Below are 17,170 nucleotides of genomic sequence, written 5' to 3' on the forward strand. Positions count from 1 at the left end.
TCCGCCTCGCCGGGCTCAAGTGATTATCCTACCTCAGCCTCCCAAGTAGCTGGGACGACAGGCACACGCCCAGCTAATTTTTGTATTTTTTAGTGGAGATGGGGTTTCATCATGTTGGCCAGGATGATCTCGATCTCTTGACGTTGTGATCCGCCGGCCTCGGCCTCCCAAAGTGCTGGGATTACAGGTGTGAGCCACCGTGCCCGGCCTGCCCAGATATTTCATGGCTCAGTGATACGCTGCCCCCTGCCCCTTCTGCCTCCTTGCTTTCTCCCCTCCAGCTCCAGCGCCCTCTGCTGCCCTTCCCTTAACCTTCCACCTCTCCTGGGCTGACAAGAGCCGAGAGTGGTCAGAAGTCGGCCCTGCCTCCCACCTGACACAGAGGACTGCTCGAAGGAGATGCTGGTCACTGAGAGCAGGGCAGCAGCTGTAACAAGCCAGCATTCTGGGAGCTCCTGGTAATCATATTGGAGAATGCTGTCCTGGCTAGGGCTGGGGGGAAGGGTCTAGGGTGGGGAACAGTGAGTTCTGTAGCCAGGACAAGTGCTGTCCATGCTGGACTGTTTCGTTCTGAGCAAGAATGACTCATCACCGACGACCCCTGCTCCGTGCATATTACCATGGGCTGCACGAATCCCCAGCTACACAAGTAGGGCAGTGGGAGGGGACAGAAATGAATGGGCACAAGCTGTGTCAGAAATTCTGGTCCAGGATGGAGAGAAACGACACCAGAGCAAGCTAGCCAGGCCACAGCCACACCAGCTCTGTCCCTGAGACAGGATTTCTGCGGCAACGGAGAGAGACGGTCCCAGCCATCCATGTCTTCTGCACCAGGCCTGACTTGTGTTTAATTGTATATATTATTAAGGGAGCTTGTGGCAAGGGGTTGGGTCTCAGTCTGTGGCCACATTAGGGCTCAGTCTATGACCAGGTTCAGTGCTTTACCTAGGACCAGGACCAAGACTCATTCTGTGGCAGGATCAGGGCTTAGTGAGTGATCAGGATGAGAGCTTAGTCTGTGACCGGATCATGGGCTCAAGGATCCCCTCCGGGTGGGGCCCTGAGCCAGGGATGTTGTGGAAAGGGTCTGAAGGCAAGGTGGGGCCAGCTGGGGGAGAGGGGAGAAGTGGCCAAGAGGCCCCTGGGCCTGAGGCCAGCTGTGTGGAAACAGGACAGGGAGTCAGGTCTCCGGCTCTGCCACTGATTGGCTGCGTGATTTTGGAGAGTTACTTTCTTTTTTGAGGTCTATGTTGTCTTGTGTGTAAAATGGGAATATTAGTTATGCCGCTAATCCAGTACCTTGGGAGGCTGAGGCGGGAGGACAGGTGGAATCCAGGAGTTTGAGACCAGCCTGGGCAGCACAGTGAAACCTTGCCTCTACAAAAAATTTAATGCGCCTATAGTCCCAGCTACTTGAGCGGCTGAGGCGAGGGGCTGGCCTGAGCCCAGGAATTCAAGGTTGCAGTGAGCTGTGAGTGAGCTGCTGAGCTCCACCCTGGGTGACACAGTGCAACCTCGTCTCTGAAAAATAATAATAAAAGTTTTTAAGCCGGGCGCGGTGGCTCAAGCCTGTAATCCCAGCACTTTGGGAGGTCGAGGCGGGTGGATCACGAGGTCAAGAGATCGAGACCATCCTGGTCAACATGGTGAAACCCCGTCTCTACTAAAAATACAAAAAATTAGCTGGGCACGGTGGCGCGTGCCTGTAATCCCAGCTACTCAGGAGGCTGAGGCAGGAGAATTGCCTGAACCCAGGAGGCGGAAGTTGCGGTGAGCCGAGATCACGCCATTGCACTCCAGCCTGGGTAACAAGAGTGAAACTCCGTCTCAAAAAAAAAAAAAAAAGTTTTTAAAATGGGAATTGTTACTTCTATTCTGCCTGATAACAATCATATAACCGATATGCAAGCTAATATTTCACAAAGCACCAAGAACTGTTATCAATACCTGTCTCCCAAGATCACTTACAGGAGTGAGACAACAGAGGAAATGAGGAGGGGTGGTTTGCTCAATTTCCAAAGGAGAGTTGCTTGAGACAGGAACACCTCAAAAGGAAACAGGCTTATTGTCATGGTTTCTTCTCATAGGTCTTCAGGTCAGTTTTTGTTCCCCAAAATAATGTGTACAGAGTGTTTACACAGTCATAGAATGCTAAAGGAGTACAACAAAAATAGCATGCTTTTTACCCCATGTCAGCCTGGCCGCCAAAAGCAGCCATTTCAACTCATTCTGTTGTTTCTTCTTCTTCTTTTTTTTGTTTTGTTTTGTTTTTGAGACGGAGTTTTGCTCTTGTTACCCAGGCTGGAGTGCAATGGTGCGATCTCGGCTCACCGCAGCCTCCGCCTCCTGGGTTCAGGCAATTCTCCTGCCTCAGCCTCCTGAGTAGCTGGGATTACAGGCACGCGCCACCATGCCCAGCTAATTTTTTGTATTTTTAGTAGAGACGGGGTTTCACCATGTTGACCAGGATGGTCTCGATCTCTTGACCTCATGATCCACCCGCCTCAGCCTCCCAAAGTGCTGGGATTACAGGCTTGAGCTACTGCGCCCGGCTTTTTTTCTTATTTTATTTTTTAAGATGGGGTTTTGCCATGACGACCAGACTAGTCTTGAACTCCTAACCTCAGGTGATCCACCCACCTCGGCCTCTCAAAGTGCTATGATTACAGGCGTGAGCCACCCTGCCCGGCCATCTTCTGGATTTTACTTCCTAAAGAAAGCATTGATTTCAATTCCGGTTATCTCCCGTGAGGTCCAATTTAGATGCTGTCTCTTGGCTTCCTATTGTGACAGAGGAGGGTCACTTACACGCTTTCTCCTCTCCTTTCAATGGCATAACACCACAACTCTTGGTTACATTCACAGTCACTGGAAGGTATTTATGGCTGAGCCAACTAATATACTATCTTTTTCAACCTCCTTTCCCCGACAGAGTTAATAATCATCCTCTTATTTTCTCACTTACTTACTTTCTTTGACCCATGATTAAATCTTCTGCAAAAGCCTACTAAGAAGATTCTCAATACTCATTTTCACTCTCAGTTCCAGTTCCTTAATTTTGTTTCCTTGAGACACCCTTTCCTGAGCCCTCAGTTCTCCTGCCTCCATCCGAGCCGGAAGCTCTCTCCAGATCAGCAGCGTATTCATCATCCTGGGGCTTCCCTTTGCCAACATCCTGCAACGTCATTTCTTCTCTTTCCTCTATGGATCTCTGATTTTCCTGGATTTCGATGCTGTCTCTTGGCCCTCCTATTGTGACAGAGGAGGGTCACTTACACGCTTTCTCCTCTCGGCTCACTGCAACCTCTGCCTCCCAGGTTCAAGTGATTCTTATGACTCGGCCTCCCGAGAAGCTGAGATTACAGGAACCTGCCACCATGCCTGGCTAATTTTTGTGCTTTTGGTAGAAGCAGAGTTTCGCCATGTTGGCTGGGCTGGTCTCAAACTTCTGACCTTAAGTGATCTACCCTTTCGACTTCCCAAAGTGCTGGCATTACAGCTGTGAGCCACTGTGCCCAGTCCATTTTACACTTCTTTAACATATTAAAATATTTTTTCTTTTCTTTTTTTTTTGAGATGAAATTTCACACTGTCACCCAGGCTGCAGTGCAATGGCATGATCTTGGCTCACTGCAATCTCCGCATCCCGATTCTCCTGCCTCGGCCTCCTGAGTAGCTGGGATTACAGGCGCACACCACCACACCCAGCTAATTTTTTTTTTTTTTTTTTTTTGTATTTTTAGTAGAGACGGTATTTCACTATGTTGGCCAGACTGGTCTCGAACTCCTGACCTGGTGATCCACCTGCCACAGCCTCCCAAAGTGCTGGGGTTACAGATGTGAGCCACCATGCCTGGCCCTTAAAATATTTTTTTTCTCTGTGTGTGTGTGTGTGTGTATTTTTTAGAAAGACAGATGGGGTTGGTCTGGGCACGATGGCTCATGCCTGTAATCCCAGCACTTTGGGAGGCCGAGGTGGGTGGATCACAAGGTCAAGAGATCGAGACCATCCTGGTCAACATGGTGAAACCCCATCTCTACTAAAAATACAAAAAATTAGCTGGACATGGTGGCGCGTGCCTGTAATCCCAGCTACTCAGGAGGCTGAGGCAGGAGAATTGCCTGAATCCAGGAGGCGGAGGTTTTGGTGAGCTGAGACCCCGCCATTGCACTCCAGCCTGGGTAACAAGAGTGAAACTCTGTCTCAAAAAAAAAAAAAAGAAAAAAAAAGAAAGAAAGATGGGGTCTCACTATGTTGCCCAGGCTGGTCTCGAACTCCTGGGCTCAAATGACCCTCTTGTCCAGACCTCCCTAAGTGCTGGGATTACAGGCAAGCACCCGACCTAAAACACTTATTTTCTATCCTGCATCTCATCATTCAATTTTATGCAGTATTTGTGGGTCTCATCTTGTTATTCGTTGTTTCTGCTGACTCATGCTCCTTGTGGTTTGTTTCCTTAAGAGTTTATTGATGTTTAATTATGAGCTGATGTTCCTTGAAATTCTTTGTGGGAAGTCTGAATCTGTGTTTAAAATATATTCTTCCAGAAAGGATTTTTGTTAGCCTTTGCCAGTAGCCTAGGGATACTTCCAACTCAGATCCACTGAAAAATTGCTTTTGGCTTCGTATTTTTCCAATCACGTAGGAAATATGATTTTGGGCTTTCCTCTATGTGAATATTAGCTTGCTATGCATTTTCCTGAATTTCTTTTTTAGCCTGTGTTGCTTCTCCAGCACCGCTAACTGGCTACATCGAAGTCTTCTGCGGCTGACTTGTTTTTCCCCCCATTTCTCCCCTGGGGAATTGGCTTTTGAGAAGTCCCAAATTTGGGAGAGGAAAGATATTTGATAACCTACTTCCCAGGAGCCAGACCTTAGGTCTTTTCTCGTTCTGGTTCCCCTGAAGTCGAGCCTCAGACAAAGGTTTCTGTGGAATTAATCAGGGAAATAATCCCAGGGAGCAGGAGTGAGGGCTGGAGAGAGAAGCAAAGAAAAAGGTAAGCCCAGGATGAGGTCATGCTGTCAAGGGGACCCCGATAGGTGCTTGATTCCCATAGGATCCTCTGAGGAGTCTCATGAAATGGGAGATAAAAAAAGAAACATTCGGCCGGGCGCGGTGGCTCAAGCCTGTAATCCCAGCACTTTGGGAGGCCGAGGCGGGTGGATCACGAGGTCAAGAGATCGAGACCATCCCGGTCAACATGGTGAAACCCTGTCTCTAATACAAATACAAAACATTAGCTGGGCATGGTGGCACGTGCCTGTAATCCCAGCTACTCAGGAGGCTGAGGCAGGAGAATTGCCTGAACCCAGGAGGCGGAGGTTGCGGTGAGCCGAGATCGCGTCATTGCACTCCAGCCTGGGTAAGAAGAGCGAAACTCCTCCTCAAAAAAAAAAAAAAAAATTATTATTATTATTATTGAGACAGTTTCACTCTTGTTGCCCAGGCTGGAGTGCAGTGGCGTGATCTCAGTTCACCAAAACCTCTGCCTCCGGGTTCAAGTGATTCTCCTGCCTCAGTTTCCCCACTTGCTCGGATTACAGGCATGCACCACCATGCCGGACTAATTTTTGCTTTTTTTTTTTTTTTTTTTTTGTAGAGATGGGGTTTCTCCATGTTGGTCAGGCTGGTCTTGAACTCCCGACCTCGGGTATTCTGCCTGCCTCGGCCTCCCAAAGTGCTGGGATTATAGGTGTGAGCCACTGCACCTGACCTATTATTATTTTTTTGAGACAGAGTCTTGCTCTGTTACCCAGGCTAGACTGCAGTGGCATGATCTTGGCTCACTGCAACCTCCGTCTCCTCGGTTCAAGTGATTCTCCTGCCTCAGCCTCCCAAGTAGCTGGGACTACAGGCGTGTGCTAACACATCTGGCTTATTTTTGTATTTTTAGTAGAGATGAAGTTTCACCAAGTTGGCCAGGCTGGTCTCAACTCCTGACCTCAAGTGATCCTCCCACTTCGGCTTCCCAAAGCGCTAGGATTGCAGGCATAAGCCACCGCACCCGGCCTCAAAATGTTTACGTATACTTTAGTATTCCTTTTGTTATTATTTGCTGAGTATTGAAATCAAGCATTTCTTTCTGGAGCTCCCATAACCCACATTTGTGCCCTCTTTTGAAAAACAGGCCAGTCAGTAACGACAGCAGCAGCACAACAGCTCCCAGCATTCGGACACCTGCTGTGTGACAGACACCTGCTGTGTGACAGACACCTGCTGTGTGACAGATGCCTGCTGTGTGACAGACAGACACCTGCTGTGTGACTGACAGACACCTGCTGTGTGACAGACGCCTGCTGTGTGACAGACAGACACCTGATGTGTGACAGACACCTGCTGTGTGACAGACGCCTGCTGTGTGACAGACACCTGCTGTGTGACTGACAGACACCTGCTGTGTGACAGACGCCTGCTGTGTGACAGATGCCTGCTGTGTGACTGACAGACGCCTGCTGTGTGACAGACACCTGCTGTGTGACAGACGCCTGCTGTGTGACAGACGCCTGCTGTGTGACTGACAGACGCCTGCTGTGTGACAGACACCTGCTGTGTGACAGACGCCTGCTGTGTGACAGACACCTGCTGTGTGACTGACAGACACCTGCTGTGTGACAGACGCCTGCTGTGTGACAGATGCCTGCTGTGTGACTGACAGACGCCTGCTGTGTGACAGACACCTGCTGTGTGACAGACGCCTGCTGTGTGACAGACGCCTGCTGTGTGACTGACAGACGCCTGCTGTGTGACAGACACCTGCTGTGTGACAGACGCCTGCTGTGTGACAGACACCTGTTGTATGACAGACGCCTGCTGTGTGACAGACACCTGCTGTGGCTTTGTAGGCATTATGTCAGGGAATTCTCAAAATTACCTTAATACAGTCACTCTGGTTCCCTTTTGCATTTTTTATTATTATCGTTTTATTTATTTATTTATTTATTTTTTGTAGAAATGGGGTTTCACCATGTTGTCCAGGTTGGTCTTGAACTCCTGACATCAGGTGATCCTCCCACCTCAGCTTCCCAAAGTGCTGGGATTACAGGTGTGAGCCACCACCCTCAGCTTGCATTTTTTATTTTTAAAATTGAGACAGGGTTTTGCTATGTTGCCGGGGCCGATCTTGAATTCCTGTGCTCAGGTGATCCTCCCACTTCGGCTTCCGGTTCCGTTTCCCCAGCCACTGGTTTCCTTTTCACAAAAGAGGAAACCATGGCCTAAAATGGGGCCAAGGCCACATAGCATTTAAGTCAAGCTTGTCTAGCCCACAACCCACGGGCCGTATGCGGCCCAGGACAGCTTTCAATGCAGCCCAACACAAATTCGAAAACTTTCTTCTTCTTCTTTTTTTTTTTTTTTTTTTTTTAAAGACAGGGTTTCACCATGCTGGTCAGGCTGGTCTTGAACTCCTGACCTCAGGTGATCCGCCCGCCTTGGCCTCCAAAGTGCTTGGATTATAGGTGTGAGCCACTGCACCTGGCCAACTTTCTTAAAATATTATAATTTTTTTTACAAAAAATTAGCTAAGTGTGGTGGTGTGTGCCTATAGTCCCAGCTACTTGGGAGGCTGAGGCATAAGAGTAGCTTGAACCTGGGAGGTGGAGGTTGCAGTGAGCTGACATTGCACCACTGCACTCCAGCCTGGGCAAGAGAGTGAGATTCTGTCTCAAAAAATAAATAAAAATAAGCAAATAACTATATAATGAATTTTTTTTTTTTGCATTTTTTTTTTTAAGAGCTCATCCGCTATCATTAGTGTTAGCGTTTTTTTTTTTTTCTTTTGAGATGGAGTTTCGCTCTTGTTGCCCAGGCTGGAGTGCAATGGCACAACCTTGGCTCACTACAACCTCTACCTCCCAGGTTCAAGCGACTCTCCTCCCTCAGCCTCCTGAGTAAGTGGGATTACAGGCATGTGCCACCACGCCCAGCTAATTCTGTATTTTTTAATAGAGACGGGGTTTCTCCATGTTGGTCAGTTTGGCCTCAAACTCCTGACCTCAAGTGATCCGCCCACCTCGGTCTCCCAAAGTGCTGGGATTACAGGCATGAGCCACTGTACCCAGTCAGTGTGAGTGTATTTTATGTGTGGCCCAAGACAATTCCTCTTCTTCCAATGTGGCCCAGGGAAGCCAAAAGATTAGACACCCCTGGTAAATTGTTGAGCCGAGATTCTGTCCAAAGCTTCCCCACTTTCATTACATCGTGTGCCTTGCTATGGAAAAAAGCCTTCCCTTCGTCCCTAGTACTTCTCCCAAAACACACACTCATATAGAGTGGCACTTGAGATCCAGCGCCCTTTGGCAGCCGACTGCAGTGGGTAAGCTGAGCTGGAGTTGGGGGGCTGCCAGCACACAAGAGCTTTCCTATCCCCCCAGGAAACCTGCAAGGACCCCAGTAGGCCTTAGATGGCCAGTGCTGGCAGATCCGAACTGGGAGGCAAATTGGGAGAGCCCACTGCCCTTGCAGACTGATGACTGTGGTGCCCTGCTGGTGCCCTGTGGAAGGGAATAGAAATCCAGGCCCAAGGAGGTTGCCAAGCCAGAGCCTCCTGCCCCCTAGTACTCTAGCCGAGGGCGATACAGTGAAGGTAAAAAGCAAGTTGCAACCTGAAGGCTGGGCATTCCAGGTGTAGGGCTTTTTCTGGTTAAAATGTGTGGGTACCGAGACTAGGGAAGGTCACTCAAAGAATCTGGAGCATCAGTAGCAGAATCCTTTGGTTCGGGAGGGGGTTTTTCCAGAGTTCTATGAGTGTGTATATACTTTGAAACACTTAGAATCTTATTGTCAGCATGGACAGACAGAGACCATGGGGACAGAGGGACATTAAAGCCAACATCTTGTTTTACAGATCAGTAAACTGAGGTCCAGAGACCCGTGGCCTAGTGAAGGAGTGCAGGTTCAGGGGCAGGGCTTCTTGCCCACAGCGCACTGCCAGGGTGCCTTCTCTGCACCACTGTGTGTGTGCGCGTGCGTGGGCAGCTGCACACCACCGTATACAGAAACGTACTTACGCACGGAGTGCATGTGCTTTGTGGTCCATGGGTGAAGGCACAAAGGCCTGGGGGTTATATTAGCACACTGAGCAGACTGTAACACGGGGACACACATCTCTCTTTTGGACCAACCCGTGTTTGGAGAAGACAGGAGCTTTCTCACGCAGAGGGGTCAAGGGAGGAAAGTAACCCTGGCTTTAGGCATCTGTGCTGACTCCTGCCGAGGACCATGTGGAAGCCTGAAGATGCCTGGGGCCTTCGGAGTACCATTGTGTTTAGCCACGCATGGCCACCTGCAGCAGCGGCCATCACCCTTACTGTGGGATGGTGCTGCACAAAGTCCCCAAGGCCTTGTGGGATGGCCAGAGATGTCTGCCCTTGCCCCACTACCCTCTGTCTTCCCTGACCACTCTGGTCTCCCAACCTCAATGTCGACCCCACATCTGCAAGTGACGTCACTGTCCATGCAGCTCTGTTAAGTCTTCAAACTGGGCATCAACCTACCTCCCACCATCACTGACCTTCAATCAATCCAGATGAAAAATGCCTCTGGGCATTTTGGGGACAGGAGATATAAGGAATGAGTCATAAATATCCTGTCATATTAGAAAACAGGAGGCTATGAAACACCCCTGGGGTTGGCTGGGTGTGATGGCTCATGCCTGCAATCCCAGCACTTTGGGAGGCTGAGGCAGGCAGATCACAAGATCAGGAGTTTGAGACCAGCCTGGCCAACATAATGAAACCTGGTCCCTACTAAAATTACAAAACTCAGCCGTCCCAGCTACTTGGGAAGCTGAGGCAGGAGAATCACTTGAATTCAGGAAGCAGAGGCTGCAGTGAGCCAAGATTGCACCACTGCACTCCAGCCTGGGCAACAAAGCATGATTCTGTCTCAAAACAAAAACCAAATAACAAAAAAAGCATCCCAGGGTCATGTCAAATGGACACAGTAGACAATCTGAATACACTTCTATTAGCCAAAGGAAGGATTTTTTGAACATCAGTAAGATTAATAACTGCAATGGACTGACACCTGTCATTGATGTTTAAATCCACGGATTCACACATTTAAAAATAACTCATTTTTCACCTTAGGGGGATTCTAGGCAGCTGGTAAATAAAGAGAAAGGAGTAAATATTTTTTCTGTCTTTTTTTTTTTTTTTTTTTTTTTTGAGATGGAGTTTCGCTCTTGTTACCCAGGCTGGAGTGCAATGGCGCGATCTCGGCTCACCGCAACCTCCGCCTCCTGGGTTCAGGCAATTCTCCTGCCTCAGCCTCCTGAGTAGCTGGGATTACAGGCATGCGCCACCATGCCCAGCTAATTTTTTGTATTTTTAGTAGAGACGGGGTTTCACCATGTTGACCAGGTTGGTCTCGATCTCTCGACCTCGTGATCCACCCGCCTCGGCCTCCCAAAGTGCTGGGATTACAGGCTTGAGCCACCGCGCCCGGCCCTGTTCTGTCTTTTGCATATGATCTCTCCCTCAGGGTAACTAAACAATCAATGAGGGCAAGTTTCACTTTGTAGAAATATGCAGGTTAATAAAAGAAGAATAAATAATATGGTTACAATGTCACTTTTTTTTTTTTTTTTGAGACGGAGTTTTACTCTTGTTACCCAGGCTGGAGTGCAATGGTGTGATCTCAGCTCACCATAACCTCCACCTCCCGGGTTCAGACAATTCTCCTGCCTCAGCCTCCTGAGTAGCTGGGATTACAGGCACAGGCCACTATGCCCAGCTAATGTTTTGTATTTTTAGTAGAGACGGGGTTTCACCATGTTGACCAGGATGGTCTCGATCTCTTGACCTCATGATCCACCCGCCTTGGCCTCCCAAAGTGCTGGGATTACAGGCGTGAGCCACCGCGCCCGGCCGTCATTTTTTTTTTTTTTTTTTTTAATATTTTTAAAAATAAAGATGGGGTTTCACGACGTTGGTCAGGCTGGTCTTGAACTCCTGACCTCAGGTGATCTGCCCACCTTGGCCTCCAAAGTGCTTGGATTACAGGCGAGAGCCACCAAGCCCGGCCCATAATAAAACTTTTTTTTTTTTTTTTTTTTTTGAGATGGAGTTTTGCTCTTGTTACCCAGGCTGGAGTGCAATCTCGGCTCACCACAACCTCCGCCTCCCAGGTTCAGGCAATTCTCCTGCCTCAGCCTCCTGAGTAGCTGGGATTACAGGCACGTGCCACCATGCCCAGCTAATTTTTTGTATTTTTAGTAGAGACGGGGTTTCACCGTGTTGACCAGGATGGTCTCGATCTCTTGACCTCGTGATCCACCCGCCTTGGCCTCCCAAAGTCCTGGGATTACAGGCTTGAGCCACCGTGCCCAGCCTAATAAAACTTTTTTTAATGCTTCCATATTAGTCTGTCATTGCTACAGTGTAACTGCATAACAAATGACCCCCCAAATTCAGAAAAGGCATTAAACTGACTTGGTCATCTACATCAGCCAGCTTCAGCCCTTGACCACCCACATGCTAGTACAAAGGACACGTGAAGTAACTGATCACAGTTGGAGAGATGGAGGCTATGCGTGGGCCCAACAAACAGCATAGGCTCCCACTAACCAAGGCTGAGTGAGCTGCTGGTGCCGCTGCACGTCCAGCCTGCCAGCAACAGAGAGGAATGCGGAATTCCCCATAGAGCACCATTCCTTAAGGACGCCAATTGCCTTTTTGGGGGTAAGTTAACTATTTTGGGTCCCTTCTATCCTGCAAAGGCCAGTGATTCATTATCATAGGCTAGTATATATCTATCTATACATTTTTTTTGAGACAGAGTCTTGCCGTATTGCCAAGGCTGGAATACAGTGGCATGATCTCTGCTCACTGCAACCTCTGCCTCCAAGGTTCAGGCAATTCTCATGCCTCAACCTCCCAAGTACCTGGGATTACAGACATGCGCCACCACACCCAGCTAATGTTTGTATTTTTAGTATAGACAGGGTTTTGCCATGTTGGCCAGGCTGGTCTCAAATTCCTGACCTCAGGTGATCCACCAGCCTTGGCCTCCCAAAGTGCTGCGATTACAGGCATGAGCCACCATAACCATGCTTGGCTTTTTTTTTTTTTTTTTTTTTTTTTTGAGACAGAGTCTCACTTTGTTACCCAGGCTAGAGTGCAATGGCACGATCTCAGTTCACTGCAATCTCCGCCTTCCGGGTTCAAGCAATTCTCCTGCCTCAGCCTCCCAAGTAGCCGGAACTATAGGCGTGCAGCACCACACCCAGGTAATTTTTGTATTTTAGTAGAAATGGGGTTTCTCCATGTTGGCCAGGATGGTCTTGATCTCTTGACCCTGTGACCGCCTGCTTCGGTCTTCCAAAGTGCTGAGATTAAAGGTATGAGCATGGCCCTTTTTTTTTTTTTTTTTTTTTTAAAAGACAGAGTTTCACTCTTATTGCTATTGCCCAGGCTGGAGTGCAATGGCATGATCTCAGCTCACTGCAACCTTCACCTCCCAGGTTCAAGCAATTCTCCAGCCTCAGTCTCCCAAGTAGCTAGATTACAGGCTAATTTTTATATTTTTAGTAGAGACAGGGTTTCACCATGTTGATCAGGCTGGATGGTCTCGAACTCCTGACCTCTGGTGATCCATCCGCCTCCAAAGTGCTGGGATTACAGGCGTAAGCCACCATACCTGGAGGAAATTGATAGTGATGCAATCCATAGATCTTGTTCAGATTTCAGCAGCTTACATATTCGAAGTGACATTTTAAACAAGCAAATCTGATCATATCACTTACCTGCTTAAAACTTTTCCACGGATATTCATTCATTGCATCACTGTTTGAATTTGTTAAAAAATTATAAACATTGTTCTTGACAGCCGGTTAAAAAGAAAAAAAAAATAAAACGGAAAAAAAAATTAAAAATAAATTATAAACAACCTACATGTACAGCAACAGCAGGATGGATGAATAGATTATATTTTGTTCATTCAATAGGCACACAATGCAGCCAGGAAAATAGTGGCAGCAGCTGTATGTGTACTGATATGTGTCGGGAACCAACCCAACCCAACCCTGTACATGGGTGCCCTGAGTCCCGGCGGTGACTAGGGAGTCAGAAAAGAAGTAAGACAGAGACAGAAGTAGTTCACAGCCTGGATCCAGGGGTCCAACACACTCTCTCGAGGACCTGGCCGTTAGCGTTGTCCTCCACAGGCTTTTATTAGGTGCATTATCTTGTTAATCTTGCAGGCTGTGGGGAGGGGAGATGAGACGGAAGATGGCTGGGGGAGGGGCAAGTGTCTGCGGCATTCAATAGCAAATGTGGTTCTTCTAAGAAATGCTAACTAAGGACTCTGAGTTTTTACCACCCATTGTCTATCAGGTGCATTTGCAAAGAGGCATAGTGGATAAGGCGGCATAGGTCTGACCACACACAATGCATCAAGGGGTTTTTATCTCCCAAGCATTGCGGCCACCGAGCAATCAGAATTACTCCATATGCTGAGAACATAGGCAGAGGCTGTGGCATTCTGGTTATCTCTGCCCTACAAGGCTTTCCTGTCCTACAAGCTCCCATCTGCAAAGACTCTCCCTAGTCTTGAGAGCAGAGGTTGCATTCCTTCCCAGAGTTCTTGCTACCAGACCCTCACACAGACTCTGTTGGGAAGTGATATGGGACCAAAGCAGTTCTTCCTGCTTTGCAGCCACACCGCAGCATTCCACCGTTATAAAGCGCTCTCAGATGGCTTTGCGATGGACCTCCTGTTACCGCTTGATCTCTGCTTTTATTTTACTGCACCATAATTTGGAGTTTTCTTAATTCAATATTTGATCCGTGGCAACAATCTCAGTGTATAAAAAGCAAAGCAGGGCCAGGCATGGTGGCTCACGCCTGTAATCCAAGCACTTTGGAGGCCAAGGTGGGCGGATCACCTGAGGTCGGGAGTTCAAGACCAGCCTGACCAACATGGTGAAAACCCATCTTTAAAAAAATAAAATAAATTTTAAAAAAATAAAATAAATTTAAAAAATTAAAATAAATAAAAAGAGCAAAGCAAACTTGTAATCATTTCACTATAATTAACACCGGTCTGCCCCTGGCTGTCTTTTCCTACAGATATGTGCTGGGTTCCAGGGTCCATTTTTTTCCTACTGAAAAGACCCTGATGCAGAACTGTGAATACCTTTTGGTATAGAGGCATAGAACAGAGGGAAGGGTAGGTAGCATACTGGCCACAGGAGTGGTCTCAGTAGGCTGAGATTCTGTAGTGGGATGGAAAGTTAATTCACTCTGTTTTGCAGTGGTTCTCAAAGTTCTGGGTTTGAAAAATCCCTCAAAGTTCAGGACCCCTCTCCATTCTAAAAATTACTGAGGGCCCCTCAAAACACTTTAATTAATGAGGGTTATTAGAAATTAAAGCTAAGAAATTGTAAAAATATTTACATATTAGTTCATTTAGAAATAACAACACTAGGCCGGGGGGCTCATACCTGCGATCCCAACATTTTGTGGGGCTGATGCAGGTTGATCACTTGAGCTCAGAAGTTTGAGACCAGCCTGGCTCTCTACAAAATATGCAAAAATTAGCCGGATCTGGTGGTGGTGCATGCTGGTGCTACTCAGGAAGCTGAGGTTGAAGAATTACTTGAGCCCAGGAGGCAGAGGTTGCAGTGAGCCAAGATTGTGCCACTGCACTCCAGCATGGGCAATAGAGTGAGACCTGTCTCAAAGAAGAAAGAACAACAATAAAGCAATTATAGGGTTAAGATAAATAACAGTTTTATTAAAAGTAACTGTTCTTTCCAAAACAAAAACACATAGTGAGAAAAATGACTTTGTTTTGCATTTTTGCAAATCTTTTTATTATCGACTTAATTTAAAAATCTTCGTTCTGGCTGGGCGCTGTAGCTCACGCCTATAATCCCAGCATTTTGGGAGGCCAAGATGGGTGGATCACCTGAGGCCAGGAGTTTGAGACTAGACTGGCCAACATGGCAACACCCCACCTCTACTAAAAACACAAAAATCAGCCAAGCATGGTGGCGAGCACCTGTAGTCCCAGCTACTTGGGAGGCTGAGGCAGGAGAATCGCTTGAACCTGGGAGGTGGAGGTTGCAGTGAACTGAGATTTTACAACTGAACTTCAGCCTGGGTGACAGAGCAAGACTCTGTCTCAGACAACTAAATTAAAAAAACAAAAACAAAAACAATTGTTCTGCCTTGTCCTTTTTTTTTTTTTTTTTGAGACGGAGTTTTGCTCTAGTTACCTTGTTACCCAGGCTGGAGTGCAACGGCGCAAGCTCGGCTCACCGCAACCTCCGCCTCCTGGGTTCAGGCAATTCTCCTGCCTCAGCCTCCTGAGTAGCTGGGAATACAGGCACGCGCCACCATGCCCAGCTAATTTTTCGTATTTTTAGTAGACGGGTTTCACCATGTTGACCAGGATGGTCTTGATCTCTTGACCTCATGATCCACCTGCCTCGGCCTCCCAAAGTGCTGGGATTACAGGCTTGAGCCACCGTGCCCAGCCTTTTTTTTTTTTTTTTTTTTTTTTTTAAAAAAAAAAAACAGGGTCTCGGCCAGGCGTAGTGGCTCACACCTGTAATCCAAGCACTTTGGAGGCCAAGGCAGGCGGATCACCTGAGGTCAGGAGTTCAAGATCAGCCTAACTAACATGGTGAAACCACGTCTAAAAAAAAAAAAAAAAAAAAAAGAATTAAGAATAGTTTTGGCCGGGCGCGGTGGCTCAAGCCTGTAATCCCAGCACTTTGGGAGGCCGAGGTGGGTGGATCACGAGGTCAAGAGATCGAGACCATCCTGGTCAACATGGTGAAACCCTGTCTCTACTAAAAATACAAAAATTAGCTGGGCGTGGTGGCACGTGCCTGTAATCCCAGCTACTCAGGAGGCTGAGGCAGGAGAATTGCCTGAACCCAGGAGGTGGAGGTTGCGGTGAGCCGAGATCGCGCCATTGCACTCCAGCCTGGGTAACAAGAGCGAAACTCCGTCTCAAAAAAAAAAAAAAAAAAAAAAAAAGAGATTGAGACCATCTTGGTCAACGTGGTGAAACCCCGTCTCTACTAAAAATACAAAAAAATCAGCTGGGCATGGTGGTGCGTGCCTGTAATCCCAGCTGCTCAGGAGGCTGAGGCAGGAGAATTGCCTGAACCCAGGAGGTGGAGGTTGCGGTGAGCCGAGATCGCGCCATTGCACTCCAGCCTGGGTAACAAGAGCAAAACTCCATCTCAAAAAAAACAAAACAAAACAAAACAAAAACCAGGGTCTCACTCTGTTACCCAGGCTAGAGTACAGTGGCTGGATCATAGCTCATTGCAACCTCAAATTCTGGGGCTCACTCCATCCTCCTGCCTCAGCTTCCTCACTAGCTGGGATTATAGGTGTGTGCCCCCATGCCTGGCTAATTTTTTTTTTTTTTTTGAGACGGAGTGTCGCTCTTGTTACCCAGGCTGGAGTGCAATGGCGCGATCTCGGCTCACCGCAACCTCCGCCTCCTGGGCTCAGGCAATTCTCCTGCCTCAGCCTCCTGAGTAGCTGGGATTACAGGCACGCACCATCACGCCCAGCTAGTTTTTTGTATTTTTAGTAGAGACGGGGTTTCACCATGTTGACCAGGATGGTCTCGATCTCTCAACCTCGTGATCCACCCGCCTCGGCCTCCCAAAGTGCTGGGATTACAGGCTTGAGCCACCGCGCCCGGCTAATTTTTTATTTTTAAAAATAAAGACGGGATCTTGCAATGTTGCCCAGGCTAGACTCAAACTCCTCAACTCTAGTGATCCTCCCACCTCTAACTACCAAAGTGTTGGGATTGCAGGCATGAGCCACTGTCCTCAGGCTCGTCTGGAACCTTAAATGAATCGTTTAGGTGAGTGTAATTTTGTAACATTATGCATTTGTCATTTGGAATGTACTGATAGAGTTATGCAGATCATCCAACTTTTGACACATTTCCGTGGACAATATTAAAAAATTACCTTTGTTAATATCACTATTAATCTCATAAGAAAAGTGTTGAAGTAAGGCTGGGCACGGTGGCTCATGCCTGTAATCCCAGCACTTTTGGAGGCTGAGGTGGGTAGATCAGCTGAGGTCTGGAGTTCGAGATCAGCCTGGCCAACATGGTGAAACCCCATCTCTACTAAAAATGCAAAAATTAGCCATGCATGGTGGTGCATGCCTGTAATCCCAACTACT

The sequence above is a fragment of the Saimiri boliviensis genome, chromosome 2 (genome assembly GCF_048565385.1).
Source record: "Saimiri boliviensis isolate mSaiBol1 chromosome 2, mSaiBol1.pri, whole genome shotgun sequence".
In the NCBI taxonomy this organism is placed as follows: Eukaryota; Metazoa; Chordata; class Mammalia; order Primates; family Cebidae; genus Saimiri; species Saimiri boliviensis.